This window comes from Cupressus sempervirens, chromosome 2, assembly GCF_028749045.1.
Source record: "Cupressus sempervirens isolate cs-2001-9-10 chromosome 2, ASM2874904v1, whole genome shotgun sequence".
In the NCBI taxonomy this organism is placed as follows: Eukaryota; Viridiplantae; Streptophyta; class Pinopsida; order Cupressales; family Cupressaceae; genus Cupressus; species Cupressus sempervirens.
In genome coordinates this window covers 567,527,869-567,541,438 of record NC_143119.1, presented here as the reverse complement: position 1 = coordinate 567,541,438, position 13,570 = coordinate 567,527,869, and positions in this window count along the sequence as shown.

Sequence of the window (13,570 nt, the reverse complement as noted above, 5' to 3'; positions counted from 1 at the left end):
GCTGAACAATTTTATAATCCAAGGCTCGTATCCATCGATATCGTCGGCACTGGGTCTATATTCAAAGGCCACGGAGAGGTTCCGATAAAAGAAGCTCCCCTGCTCGCTTGCACAAACATCCCCAAATGCTAGACGCAAGCTCCCGCACTTAGCATCGCTCTCCAGATCACCGCAATGACACATTGGAACGACAACCGCTGTCGAACAACTCCCGAATTTGTGCCGATGGAGTGAGAAACGAGAGCCAGATCGGGTCGACGAAAATGGCTAAGCCAGATCGGGTCGGCCAGCATGGCTCGGCCACCACTTTTCGCCGAGAGCTTTCGATATTAAAGCTCCCATGTAGCCGCGATAAGTACACCATGACAAATTGCTAGAGCGCCGAGCACCCATAGCAAATTGCCATTATACCAAGCAACGCCGGAGTGCTAGACAAGGGCTCACGTTTAGATCAAGTTTTAAAACCACCAAAAACACACGCCATGGACAAGGGCTCCTGCACTTAGCATCGCTCTCCAGATCACCGCAATGACACATTGGAACGACAACCGCTGTCGAACAACTCCCGAATTTGTGCCGATGGAGTGAGAAACGAGAGCCAGATCGGGTCGACGAAAACGGCTAAGCCAGATCGGGTCGGCCAGCATGGCTCGGCCACCATTTTTCGCCAAGAGCTTTCGATATTAAAGCTCCCATGTAGCCGCGATAAGTACACCATGACAAATTGCTAGAGCGCCGAGCACCCATAGCAAATTGCCATTATACCAAGCAACGCCGGAGTGCTAGACAAGGGCTCACGTTTAGATCAAGTTTTAAAACCACCAAAAACACACGCCATGGATCGGCAACCGCTGCCTCACCTTTTCCAAAATTGAGTCATCGAAAAACATGATCTAAAGGAGAGCCGAGGAAAAGCACTGAGATCGCTTCATGCCCCTTTCATTCATTCAACATCGGCATACACCGTTTGAAAACCCAACAATCCGATCCGCCTAGACACCAATGTTGAATGAATGAAAGGGGCATGGGAGAGGCTCGCGGCAACAACCTCTCCTATATAAGCTATTAGTGCGAGGCTCGCTCTGCATTAGAAATCTGCGACAGCGCGGACAACTCCCTTAAAAATCCAATTCAATGAAAAATGTGACCAAACAGCCATCCACGACACCGTTTTTGGAGCTCGCCCAGATCGGCTCGGCCAGAATGGCTCACCCAGATCGGCTCGGCCAGCATGGCTCGCCCAGATCTACTCGGCCAGCTTGGCTCGGCCAGCATGGCTCGCCCAGATCAGCTCGGCCAGATCGGGTCGGCTAGCATGGTGACTTGGTGACTCGGTGAGAGTACTTGGAACCGTCAAGAACAAAGGCCAATCTTACATGCAAACTCTGCTACTGCGCAAACATAGGTTGCAATTATAGAGAAATTGCAAGGCCGTCACAATGGACCGAGGCCAATGCTCCGACTACTAAGTCAATTTTCTCTTGCAATCGCCATGCCGCCGTTCACAAAGAGATCTCCCCATTCACTTGTGACGACGCACAATCCAAGTGCTAGACGCGAGCTCGCCCTTGAAAGGCCGCGTTCCAAGACATCCCGATGACACATTGGAACGACAACCGCTATCGAACCATTCCCAATGTTGTGCCGATCGAGTTGGCACAGAGGCAACCAAACAGCCATCCACGACACCGTTTTTGGAGCTCGGCCAGATCGGCTCGGCCAGAACGGCTAGCCCAGATCGGCTCGGCCAGCATGGCTCGGCCAGAACGGCTCGGCCAGCATGGCTCGGCAAGAACGGCTCGCCCAGATCAGCTCGGCCAGAACGGCTCGGCCAGCATGGCTTGGCCAGAACGGCTCGCCCAGATCGGCTAGGCCATCATGGCTCGGCCAGAACGGCTCGGCCAGCATGGCTCGGCCAGAACGGGTCGCAAAGATCGGCTCGCCCAGAACGGGTCACCCAGATCGGCTCGGCCAGAATGGCTCGCCCAGATCGGCTCAGCCAGCATGGCTTGCCCAGAACGGCTCGGCCAGATCGGGTCAGCCAGAATGGCTCGCCCAGATCGGCTCGGCCAGCATGGCTCGGCCAGAACGGCTCGGCCAGATCGGGACGGTGACTTGATGAACGCACTTAGAGAGTCAGCTTGGCGGGGTGACTTGATGAAAGGACTTAAAGAGTCGACTTGGCGGGGTGACTCGATGAACGAACTTAGAGGGTCGACTTTGCGGGGTGACTCGATGAACGGACCTAAAGAGTTGACTTGGTGAGAGTACTCGGTGGGGTGACCTGATGAACAGACTTAGAGAGTCGACTTGGTGAGAGTCCTTGGTGGGCCGACCTGGTTGGGTGACTTCGTGAACTGACTTAAAGAGTCAACTTGGTGGGAGTACTTGGTGGGGTTTGACTTGATGAACGGACTTCAAGGGTCGACTTGGCGAGGTGACTTGATGAACGGTCCTAAAGAGTTGACTTGGTGAGAGTACTTGGTGTGGTGACTTGATGAAAAGACTTAAAGAGTCGAATTGGTGAGAGTACTTGGTGGGGTGACTTGATGAACGCACTTGAAGGGTCGACCTGGTGGGGGTGACTTTATGAACGGACCTAAAGAGTTGACGTGGTGAGAGTGCTTGGTGGGGTGACTTGATGAACATAGTTAAAGAGTCAACTTGGTGAGAGTAGTTGGTCGGGTGACTTGATGAACACACTCGAAGAATCGACTTGGTTAGAGTACTTGGTGGGGTGACTTGATGAACGGACTTAAAGATTCGACTTGGTGGGCCGACCTGGCGGGGTGACTTGATGAACGGACTTAGAGAGTCGACTTGGTGAGAGTACTTGGTGACTTGGTGGGTCGCCCTGGCCGGGTGACTTGATGAACAAACTTAAAGAGTCGACTTGGCGAGAGTACTCGGTGGGCTGACCTGGTCACGTGACTTGATGAACGGACTTAAAGATTCGACTTGGTGGGCTGACCTGGCGGGGTGACTTGATGAACGGACTTAGAGAGTCGACTTGGTGGGTCGAGCTAGCGGGGTGACTTGGTGAGAGTAGTTGGTGGGCTGACCTGGCAGGGTGACTTGATGAACGAACTTAGAGAGTCGACTTTGTGAGAGTACTTGGTGGGTCGAACTGGCGGGGTGACTTGATGAACGAACTTAAAGAGTCGACCTGGTGAGAGAACTTGGTGGGCCGAGCTGGCGGGGTGAATTGATGAAAGAACCTAAAGAGTCGACTTTGTGAGAGTACGTGGTGGGCCGACCTGGCGGGGTGAGTTGATGACCGAACTTAAAGGGTCGACTTGGTGAGAGTACTTGGTGGGCCGACCTAGCGGGGCGACTTGATGAACGAACTTAAAGAGTCGACTTGGTGAGAGTACTCGGTGGGGTGACCTGATGAACAAACCTAAAGAGTCGACCTGGTGAGAGTACTTGGTGGGCCGACCTGGCGGGGTGACTTGGTGAGCAAACTTAAAGAGTCGACTTGGTGAGAGTAGTTGGTGGGCTGACCTGGCGGGGTGACTTGATGAACGAACTTAAAGAGTCGACCTGGTGGGCCGACTTGGCAGAGTGACTTCATGAACGAACTTAAAGAGTCCACTTGGTGGGCCGACCTGGCGGGGTGACTTGATGAACGAACTTAAAGAGTCGACTCGGTGAGAGTAATTTGTGGGCTGACCTGGCGGGGTGACTTGATGAATGAACTTAAAGAGTCGACTTGGTGGGGTGACTTGATGAACCCACTTGAAGGGTCAACTTGGTGGGGTGACTCTATGAACGGACCTAAAGAGTTGACTTGGTGAGAGTACTTGGTGGGGTGACTCGACGAAAGGACTTAAAGAGTCGACTTGGTGAGAGTACTTGGTGGCTCGACTTTATGAGCAGACTTAAAGAGTCCACTTGGTGAGAGTGGGCCTAACGGGGCGAGTTGGTGGGGCGACTTGGCGAGCGGTATTAGAGAGCCAACGTGGTGAGGCGACTCGGCGAGTTGGTTCGTTGAGATGACATGGTGAGCTAACTTGGCGAGTCGACCTGGCGAGCAAACTTAAAGAGTCGACTTGGCAACGTACTCGAGTCGACTTGGTGAGGCGACCTGGCGAGCGGGCTCAAAGAGTCAACATGGTGAGGCGACTCATTGAGTCAACATGGTGAGGCAACTCATGGTGAGGAGCTATCCTTGAGGCGACTTGGTGGGCCTACTTGATTAGTCGACTTGGTGAGCCGACCTGACAAGCTGACACGGTGAGCGGGCTTAAAGAGGCGACGACTTGGTGGGGTAACTCGGCAAGCCAACTTATCAAGGCGAGATGGTGAGTCGACTTGGTGAGAGTAGTTGTTCTGGTGACTTGATGAACGCACTTAGAGAGTCGGCTTGGCAGGGTGACTTGATGAAAGAACTTAAAGAGTCGACTTGGCGGGGTGACTCGATGAACGAACTTAGAGGGTCGACTTTGCGGGGTGACTCGATGAACGGACCTAAAGAGTTGACTTGGTGAGAGTACTCGGTGGGGTGACCTGATGAACAGACTTAGAGAGTCGACTTGGTGAGAGTCCTTGGTGGGCCGACCTGGTTGGGTGACTTCGTGAACTGACTTAAAGAGTCGACTTGGTGGGAGTACTTGGTGGGGTTTGACTTGATGAACGGACTTCAAGGGTTGACTTGGCGAGGTGACTTGATGAACGGTCCTAAAGAGTTGACTTGGTGAGAGTACTTGGTGTGGTGACTTGATGAAAAGACTTAAAGAGTCGAATTGGTGAGAGTACTTGGTGGGGTGACTTGATGAATGCACTTGAAGGGTCGACCTGGTGGGGTGACTTTATGAACGGACCTAAAGAGTTGACGTGGTGAGAGTGCTTGGTGGGGTGACTTGATGAACATAGTTAAAGAGTCGACTTGGTGAGAGTAGTTGGTCGGGTGACTTGATGAACGCACTCGAAGAATCGACTTGGTTAGAGTACTTGGTGGGGTGACTTGATGAACGGACTTAAAGATTCGACTTGGTGGGCCGACCTGGCGGGGTGACTTGATGAACAGACTTAGAGAGTCGACTTGGTGAGAGTACTTGGTGACTTGGTGGGCCGACCTGGCCGGGTGACTTGATGAACAAACTTAAAGAGTCGACTTGGCGAGAGTACTCGGTGGGCTGACCTGGTCACGTGACTTGATGAACGGACTTAAAGATTCGACTTGGTGGGCCGACCTAGCAGGGTGACTTGATGAACGGACTTAGAGAGTCGACTTGGTGGGTCGAGCTAGCGGGGTGACTTGGTGAGAGTAGTTGGTGGGCTGACCTGGCAGGGTGACTTGATGAACGAACTTAGAGAGTCGACTTTGTGAGAGTACTTGGTGGGTCGAACTGGCGGGGTGACTTGATGAACGAACTTAAAGAGTCAACCTGGTGAGAGAACTTGGTGGGCCGAGCTGGCGGGGTGAATTGATGAACGAACCTAAAGAGTCGACTTTGTGAGAGTACGTGGTGGGCCGACCTGGCGGGGTGAGTTGATGACCGAACTTAAAGGGTCGACTTGGTGAGAGTACTTGGTGGGCCGACCTGGCGGGGTGACTTGATGAACGAACTTAAAGAGTCAACTTGGTGAGAGTACTCGGTGGGGTGACCTGATGAACAAACCTAAAGAGTCGACCTGGTGAGAGTACTTGGTGGGCCGACCTGGCGGGGTGACTTGGTGAGCAAACTTAAAGAGTTGACTTGGTGAGAGTAGTTGGTGGGCTGACCTGGCGGGGTGACTTGATGAACGAAGTTAAAGAGTCAACCTGGTGGGCCGACTTGGCAGAGTGACTTCATGAACGAACTTAAAGAGTCCACTTGGTGGGCCGACCTGGCGGGGTGACTTGATGAACGAACTTAAAGAGTCGACTCGGTGAGAGTAATTTGTGGGCTGACCTGGCGGGGTGACATGATGAATGAACTTAAAGAGTCGACTTGGTGGGGTGACTTGATGAACCCACTTGAAGGGTCGACTTGGTGGGGTGACTCTATGAACGGACCTAAAGAGTTGACTTGGTGAGAGTACTTGGTGGGGTGACTCGACGAAAGGACTTAAAGAGTCGACTTGGTGAGAGTACTTGGAGGCTCGACTTTATGAGCAGACTTAAAGAGTCCACTTGGTGAGAGTGGGCCTAACGGGGCGATGTGGTGAGTGGGCCTAATGGGGCGAGTTGGTGGGGCGACTTGGCGAGCGGTATTAGAGAGCCAACGTGGTGAGGCGACTCGGCGAGTTGGTTCGTTGAGATGACATGGTGAGTTGACTTGGCGAGTCGACCTGGCGAGCGAACTTAAAGAGTCGACTTGGGCAGGCTGACCTGGTGAGCGAACTTAAAGAGTTGACTTGGCAACGTACTTGAACAACTGACTTGGTGAGCTGACATGGTGAGTGGGCTTAGAGAAGCAACTCGGCGGGGCGACTTGATGAACGGACTTAAAGGGTCGACTTGGCGGGGTGACTCAATGAACGGACCTAAAGAGTTGACTTGGTGAGAGTACTTGGCGGGGTGAACTGATGAACGGACTTAAAGAGTCGACTTGGTGGGAGTACTTGGTGGGCCAACATGATGAACGGACTTATAGAGTCGACTTGGTGAGAGTAGTTGTTCTGGTGACTTGATGAACGCACTTAGAGAGTCGGCTTGGCGGGGTGACTTGATGAAAGAACTTAAAGAGTCGACTTGGCGGGGTGACTTGATGAACGAACTTAGAGGGTCGACTTTGCGGGGTGACTCGATGAACGGACCTAAAGAGTTGACTTGGTGAGAGTACTCGGTGGGGTGACCTGATGAACAGACTTAGAGAGTCGACTTGGTGAGAGTCCTTGGTGGGCCGACCTGGTTGGGTGACTTCGTGAACTGACTTAAAGAGTCAACTTGGTGGGAGTACTTGGTGGGGTTTGACTTGATGAACGGACTTCAAGGGTCGACTTGGCGAGGTGACTTGATGAACGGTCCTAAAGAGTTGACTTGGTGAGAGTACTTGGTGTGGTGACTTGATGAAAAGACTTAAAGAGTCGAATTGGTGAGAGTACTTGGTGGGGTGACTTGATGAATGCACTTGAAGGGTCGACCTGGTGGGGTGACTTTATGAACGGACCTAAAGAGTTGACATGGTGAGAGTGCTTGGTGGGGTGACTTGATGAACATAGTTAAAGAGTCGACTTGGTGAGAGTAGTTGGTCGGGTGACTTGATGAACGCACTCGAAGAATCGACTTGGTTAGAGTACTTGGTGGGGTGACTTGATGAACGGACTTAAAGATTCAACTTGGTGGGCCGACCTGGCGGGGTGACTTGATGAACGGACTTAGAGAGTCGACTTGGTGAGAGTACTTGGTGACTTGGTGGGCCGACCTGGCTGGGTGACTTGATGAACAAACTTAAAGAGTCGACTTGGCGAGAGTACTCGGTGGGCTGACCTGGTCACGTGACTTGATGAACGGACTTAAAGATTCGACTTGGTGGGCCGACCTGGCAGGGTGACTTGATGAACGGACTTAGAGAGTCGACTTGGTGGGTCGAGCTAGCGGGGTGACTTGGTGAGAGTAGTTGGTGGGCTGACCTGGCAGGGTGACTTGATGAACGAACTTAGAGAGTCGACTTTGTGAGAGTACTTGGTGGGTCGAACTGGCAGGGTGACTTGATGAACGAACTTAAAGAGTCGACCTGGTGAGAGAACTTGGTGGGCCGAGCTGGCGGGGTGAATTGATGAACGAACCTAAAGAGTCGACTTTGTGAGAGTACGTGGTGGGCCGACCTGGCGGGGTGAGTTGATGACCGAACTTAAAGGGTCGACTTGGTGAGAGTACTTGGTGGGCCGACCTGGCGGGGTGACTTGATGAACGAACTTAAAGAGTCGACTTGGTGAGAGTACTCGGTGGGGTGACCTGATGAACAAACCTAAAGAGTCGACCTAGTGAGAGTACTTGGTGGGCCGACCTGGCGGGGTGACTTGGTGAGCAAACTTAAAGAGTCGACTTGGTGAGAGTAGTTGGTGGGCTGACCTGGCGGGGTGACTTGATGAACGAACTTAAAGAGTCGACCTGGTGGGCCGACTTGGCAGAGTGACTTCATGAACGAACTTAAAGAGTCCACTTGGTGGGCCGACCTGGCGGGGTGACTTGATGAACGAACTTAAAGAGTCGACTCGGTGAGAGTAATTTGTGGGCTGACCTGGCGGGGTGACTTGATGAATGAACTTAAAGAGTCGACTTGGTGGGGTGACTTGATGAACCCACTTGAAGGGTCGACTTGGTGGAGTGACTCTATGAACGGACCTAAAGAGTTGACTTGGTGAGAGTACTTGGTGGGGTGACTCGACGAAAGGACTTAAAGAGTCGACTTGGTGAGAGTACTTGGTGGCTCGACTTTATGAGCCGACTTAAAGAGTCCACTTGGTGAGAGTGGGCCTAACGGGGCGATGTGGTGAGTGGGCCTAACGGGGCGAGTTGGTGGGGCGACTTGGCGAGCGGTATTAGAGAGCCGACGTGGTGAGGCGACTCGGCGAGTTGGTTCGTTGAGATGACATGGTGAGCTGACTTGGCGAGTCGACCTAGCGAGCGAACTTAAAGAGTCGACTTGGCAACGTACTCGAGTCGACTTGGTGAGGCGACCTGGCGAGCGGGCTCAAAGAGTCAACATGGTGAGGCGACTCATTGAGTCAACATGGTGAGGCGACTCATGGTGAGGAGCTATCCTTGAGGCAACTTGGTGGGCCTACTTGATTAGTCGACTTGGTGAGCCGACCTGACGAGCTGACACGGTGAGCGGGCTTAAAGAGGCGTCGACTTGGTGGGGTAACTCGGCAAGCCAACTTATCGAGGCGAGATGGTGAGTCAACTTGGTGAGCTGACTTGGTGAGCGCACTTAAAGAGTCAACTTCGTGAGGTGACTCGGCGAGTTAGCCCGCTGATGCGACTTGGGCGGGCCGACCTGGCGAACGAACTTAAAGAGGCGACTTGGGCAGGCTGACCTGGTGAGCGAACTTAAAGAGTTGACTTGGCAACGTACTTGAACAACCGACTTGGTGAGCTGACATGGTGAGTGGGCTTAGAGAAGCAACTCGGCGGGGCGACTTGATGAACGGACTTAAAGGGTCGACTTGGCGGGGTGACTCGATGAACGGACCTAAAGAGTTGACTTGGTGAGAGTACTTGGCGGGGTGAACTGATGAACAGACTTAAAGAGTCGACTTGGTGGGAGTACTTGGTGGGCCGACTTGATGAACGGACTTATAGAGTTGACTTGGTGAGAGTAGTTGTTCTGGTGACTTGATGAACGCACTTAGAGAGTCGGCTTGGCGGGGTGACTTGATGAAAGGACTTAAAGAGTCGACTTGGCGGGGTGACTCGATGAACGAACTTAGAGGGTCGACTTTGCGGGGTGACTCGATGAACGGACCTAAAGAGTTGACTTGGTGAGAGTACTCGGTGGGGTGACCTGATGAACAGACTTAGAGAGTCGACTTGGTGAGAGTCCTTGGTGGGCCGACCTGGTTGGGTGACTTCGTGAACTGACTTAAAGAGTCGACTTGGTGGGAGTACTTGGTGGGGTTTGACTTGATGAACGGACTTCAAGGGTCGACTTGGCGAGGTGACTTGATGAACGGTCCTAAAGAGTTGACTTGGTGAGAGTACTTGGTGTGGTGACTTGATGAAAAGACTTAAAGAGTCGAATTGGTGAGAGTACTTGGTGGGGTGACTTGATGAACGCACTTGAAGGGTCGACCTGGTGGGGTGACTTTATGAACGGACCTAAAGAGTTGACGTGGTGAGAGTGCTTGGTGGGGTGACTTGATGAACATAGTTAAAGAGTCGACTTGGTGAGAGTAGTTGGTCGGGTGACTTGATGAACGCACTCGAAGAATCGACTTGGTTAGAGTACTTGGTGGGGTGACTTGATGAACGGACTTAAAGATTCGACTTGGTGGGCCGACCTGGCGGGGTGACTTGATGAACGGACTTAGAGAGTCGACTTGGTGAGAGTACTTGGTGACTTGGTGGGCTGACCTAGCCGGGTGACTTGATGAACAAACTTAAAGAGTCGACTTGGCGAGAGTACTCGGTGGGCTGACCTGGTCACGTGACTTGATGAACGGACTTAAAGATTCGACTTGGTGGGCCGACCTGGCGGGGTGACTTGATGAATGGACTTAGAGAGTCGACTTGGTGGGTCGAGCTAGCGGGGTGAGTTGGTGAGAGTAGTTGGTGGGCTGACCTGGCAGGGTGACTTGATGAACGAACTTAGAGAGTCGACTTTGTGAGAGTACTTGGTGGGTCAAACTGGCGGGGTGACTTGATGAACAAACTTAAAGAGTCGACCTGGTGAGAGAACTTGGTGGGCCGAGCTGGCGGGGTGAATTGATGAACGAACCTAAAGAGTCGACTTTGTGAGAGTACGTGGTGGGCCGACCTGGCGGGGTGAGTTGATGACCGAACTTAAAGGGTCGACTTGGTGAGAGTACTTGGTGGGCCGACCTGGCGGGGCGACTTGATGAACGAACTTAAAGAGTCGACTTGGTTTGAGTACTCGGTGGGGTGACCTGATGAACAAACCTAAAGAGTCGACCTGGTGAGAGTACTTGGTGGGCCGACCTGGCGGGGTGACTTGGTGAGCAAACTTAAAGAGTCGACTTGGTGAGAGTAGTTGGTGGGCTGACCTGGCGGGGTGACTTGATGAACGAACTTAAAGAGTCGACCTGGTGGGCCGACTTGGCAGAGTGACTTCATGAACGAAATTAAAGAGTCCACTTGGTGGGCCGACCTGGCAGGGTGACTTGATGAACGAACTTAAAGAGTCGACTCGGTGAGAGTAATTTGTGGGCTGACCTGGCGGGGTGACTTGATGAATGAACTTAAAGAGTCGACTTGGTGGGGTGACTTGATGAACCCACTTGAAGGGTCGACTTGGTGGGGTGACTCTATGAACGAACCTAAAGAGTTGACTTGGTGAGAGTACTTGGTGGGGTGACTCGATGAAAGGACTTAAAGAGTCGACTTGGTGAGAGTACTTGGTGGCTCGACTTTATGAGCAGACTTAAAGAGTCCACTTGTTGAGAGTGGGCCTAACGGGGCGATGTGGTGAGTGGGCCTAATGGGGCAAGTTGGTGGGGCAACTTGGCGAGCGGTATTAGAGAGCCGACGTGGTGAGGCGACTCGGCGAGTTGGTTCATTGAGATGACATGGTGAGCTGACTTGGCGAGTCGACCTGGCGAGCGAACTTAAAGAGTCGACTTGGCAACGTACTCGAGTCGACTTGGTGAGGCGACCTGGCGAGCGGGCTCAAAGAGTCAACATGGTGAGGCGACTCATTGAGTCAACATGGTGAGGCGACTCATGGTGAGGAGCTATCCTTGAGGCAACTTGGTGGGCCTACTTGATTAGTCGACTTGGTGAGCCGACCTGACGAGCTGACACGGTGAGCGGGCTTAAAGAGGCGATGACTTGGTGGGGTAACTCGGCAAGCCAACTTATCGAGGCAAGATGGTGAGTCGACTTGGTGAGCTGACTTGGTGAGCGCACTTAAAGAGTCAACTTCGTGAGGTGACTCGGCGAGTTAGCCTGCTGATGCGACTTGGGTGGGCCGACCTAGCGAACAAACTTAAAGAGGCGACTTGGGCGGGCTGACCTGGTGAGCGAACTTAAAGAGTTGACTTGGCAATGTACTTGAACAACCGACTTGGTGAGCTGACATGGTGAGTGGGCTTAGAGAAGCAACTCGGCGGGGCAACGAGCTGTGAGTGGACTTAAAGAGTCAATTCTTGATTTGGCAAAGACCACATGGTTAGATGACTTGGTGAGCCGACCTGGCTAGTAAAATTGGCAAGCAAACTTATAGAATCGACTTGCTGTCCCCAGCCAGGATCGCATGCCTGGGTCGACCCAACTTGGGTCACCCGACTAGGTCAACCCATCTCCGTCGCCCCAGCCTCGGGCGACCCGACTGGGTCGCCAGAGTGGGTCTACGAGGGGAAAAAAAAAAAACAAAACAAAAAAAATCATGGGAGGCCCTGTACAGCGAAAAGCGCTAAATTTTGGGCATTACAAAAAAAAAAAAAAAAAAAACAAGTTACCCGCTTTTGGATCACGCACAAGTTTCAGTTCACGTATTGCCGAGCCGACTCGAGGCGTTACGCCTAGCTAGCCAGATTCGAGGTAGGGTAGCCGAAACAATCCGATTTGAGAATTTTCTTTATAAAAAGAGATCATGATAGGCCTCGTAAGGCAAAAAAGAATGAAATTTTGGGAGTTCAAAAAAAAACGTTACCCGGTTTTGGATCGCGCACAGGGCTCGCCTCACGTAGCATCGAGGTGCCCTGGGTGACATGATTCGAGCGAAAAGTCGACGGTGGCATGAGCCGTGCAAAAACATTGGAGGCCATTAAGGCTCGAGGCGCTTCGAGTCGAGGTTGCCGAGGCGGGTCGGGTTGAAAACTTTGGGCGTTAACCAAAAAGAAAAAGTTAACCGCTTTTGGATCATGTACACAGCTTGGGGCACTTAGAATCAAGTCGAGCACGGTGACATGAGTCGTGCGAAAAATTTTGAGACGACTCGAGTCGGGGCATCCGACTCTATTCGAGTTCAAAACTTTGGGACTTGACAAAAAAAAGAAAAAAGAAAAAGTTACCCGGTTTTGGATCACGTAAGTGACTCGGGCTACTCAGAATCAAGGCGAGTGCGATTACATGAGTCGAGCGAAAAAAAAAAATGGAGGCGGTTAAGGCTCGAGGCAATTCGAGTCGAGGTAGCTGAGTCGATTCGAAAACTTTGGCCGTTAGCCAGAAAAAGAGTTAATCGCTTTTGGATCACGTACATGACTTGGGGCGCATAGAATCAAGTCAAGCACGGTGACATGAGTGGTTCGAAAAAATTGCAGGCGATTAAGGCTCGAGGCAATTTGAGTTGGGGTTGCTGACACGATTCGGGTTGAAATCTTTGGGTGTTAACCAAAGAAGGAAGAAGTTAACCACTTTTGGATCACGTACATGACTCGGGGCACCAAGTCGAGCACGGTGACATGAGTCCTGCGAAAAAACTGGAGGCGGTTAAGGCTCGAGGCGATACGAGTCGGGGTCACCGACACAAATTTGGGTTGAAAACTTTGGGCGTTAACCCAAAAAAAGAGTTGACCGCCTTTGGATCACGCACATGACTCGGCGCACTTAGAATCATGTCAAGCACGGTGACATGAGTCGTGCGAAAAAATTGGAGGCGGTTAAGGCTCGACGCGATTCGAGTCGGGGTTCGGGTAATCGGGGCGATTCGTGTCGGGGTTGCCGACACGGTTCGAGTTGAAAACTTTGGGCATTAACCCCCCCCAAAAAAAAAAGGTTGACCTCTTTTGGACCACGTACATGACTCGGGGCACTTAGAATCAAGTCGAGCACGGTGACATGGGTTGTGCGAAAAATTCGGAGGCGATTCGAGTCGGGGTAGCCAACTCGATTTGAGTTCAAAACTTTGGGCGTTAACCAAAAAAATAAGTTGACCGGTTTTGGATCACGTACATGAGTCGTCTGCCCTCGCGAAAATTACAAAACCCGGGGACCTGCCTGGAATTTGCAGTCGGAAGA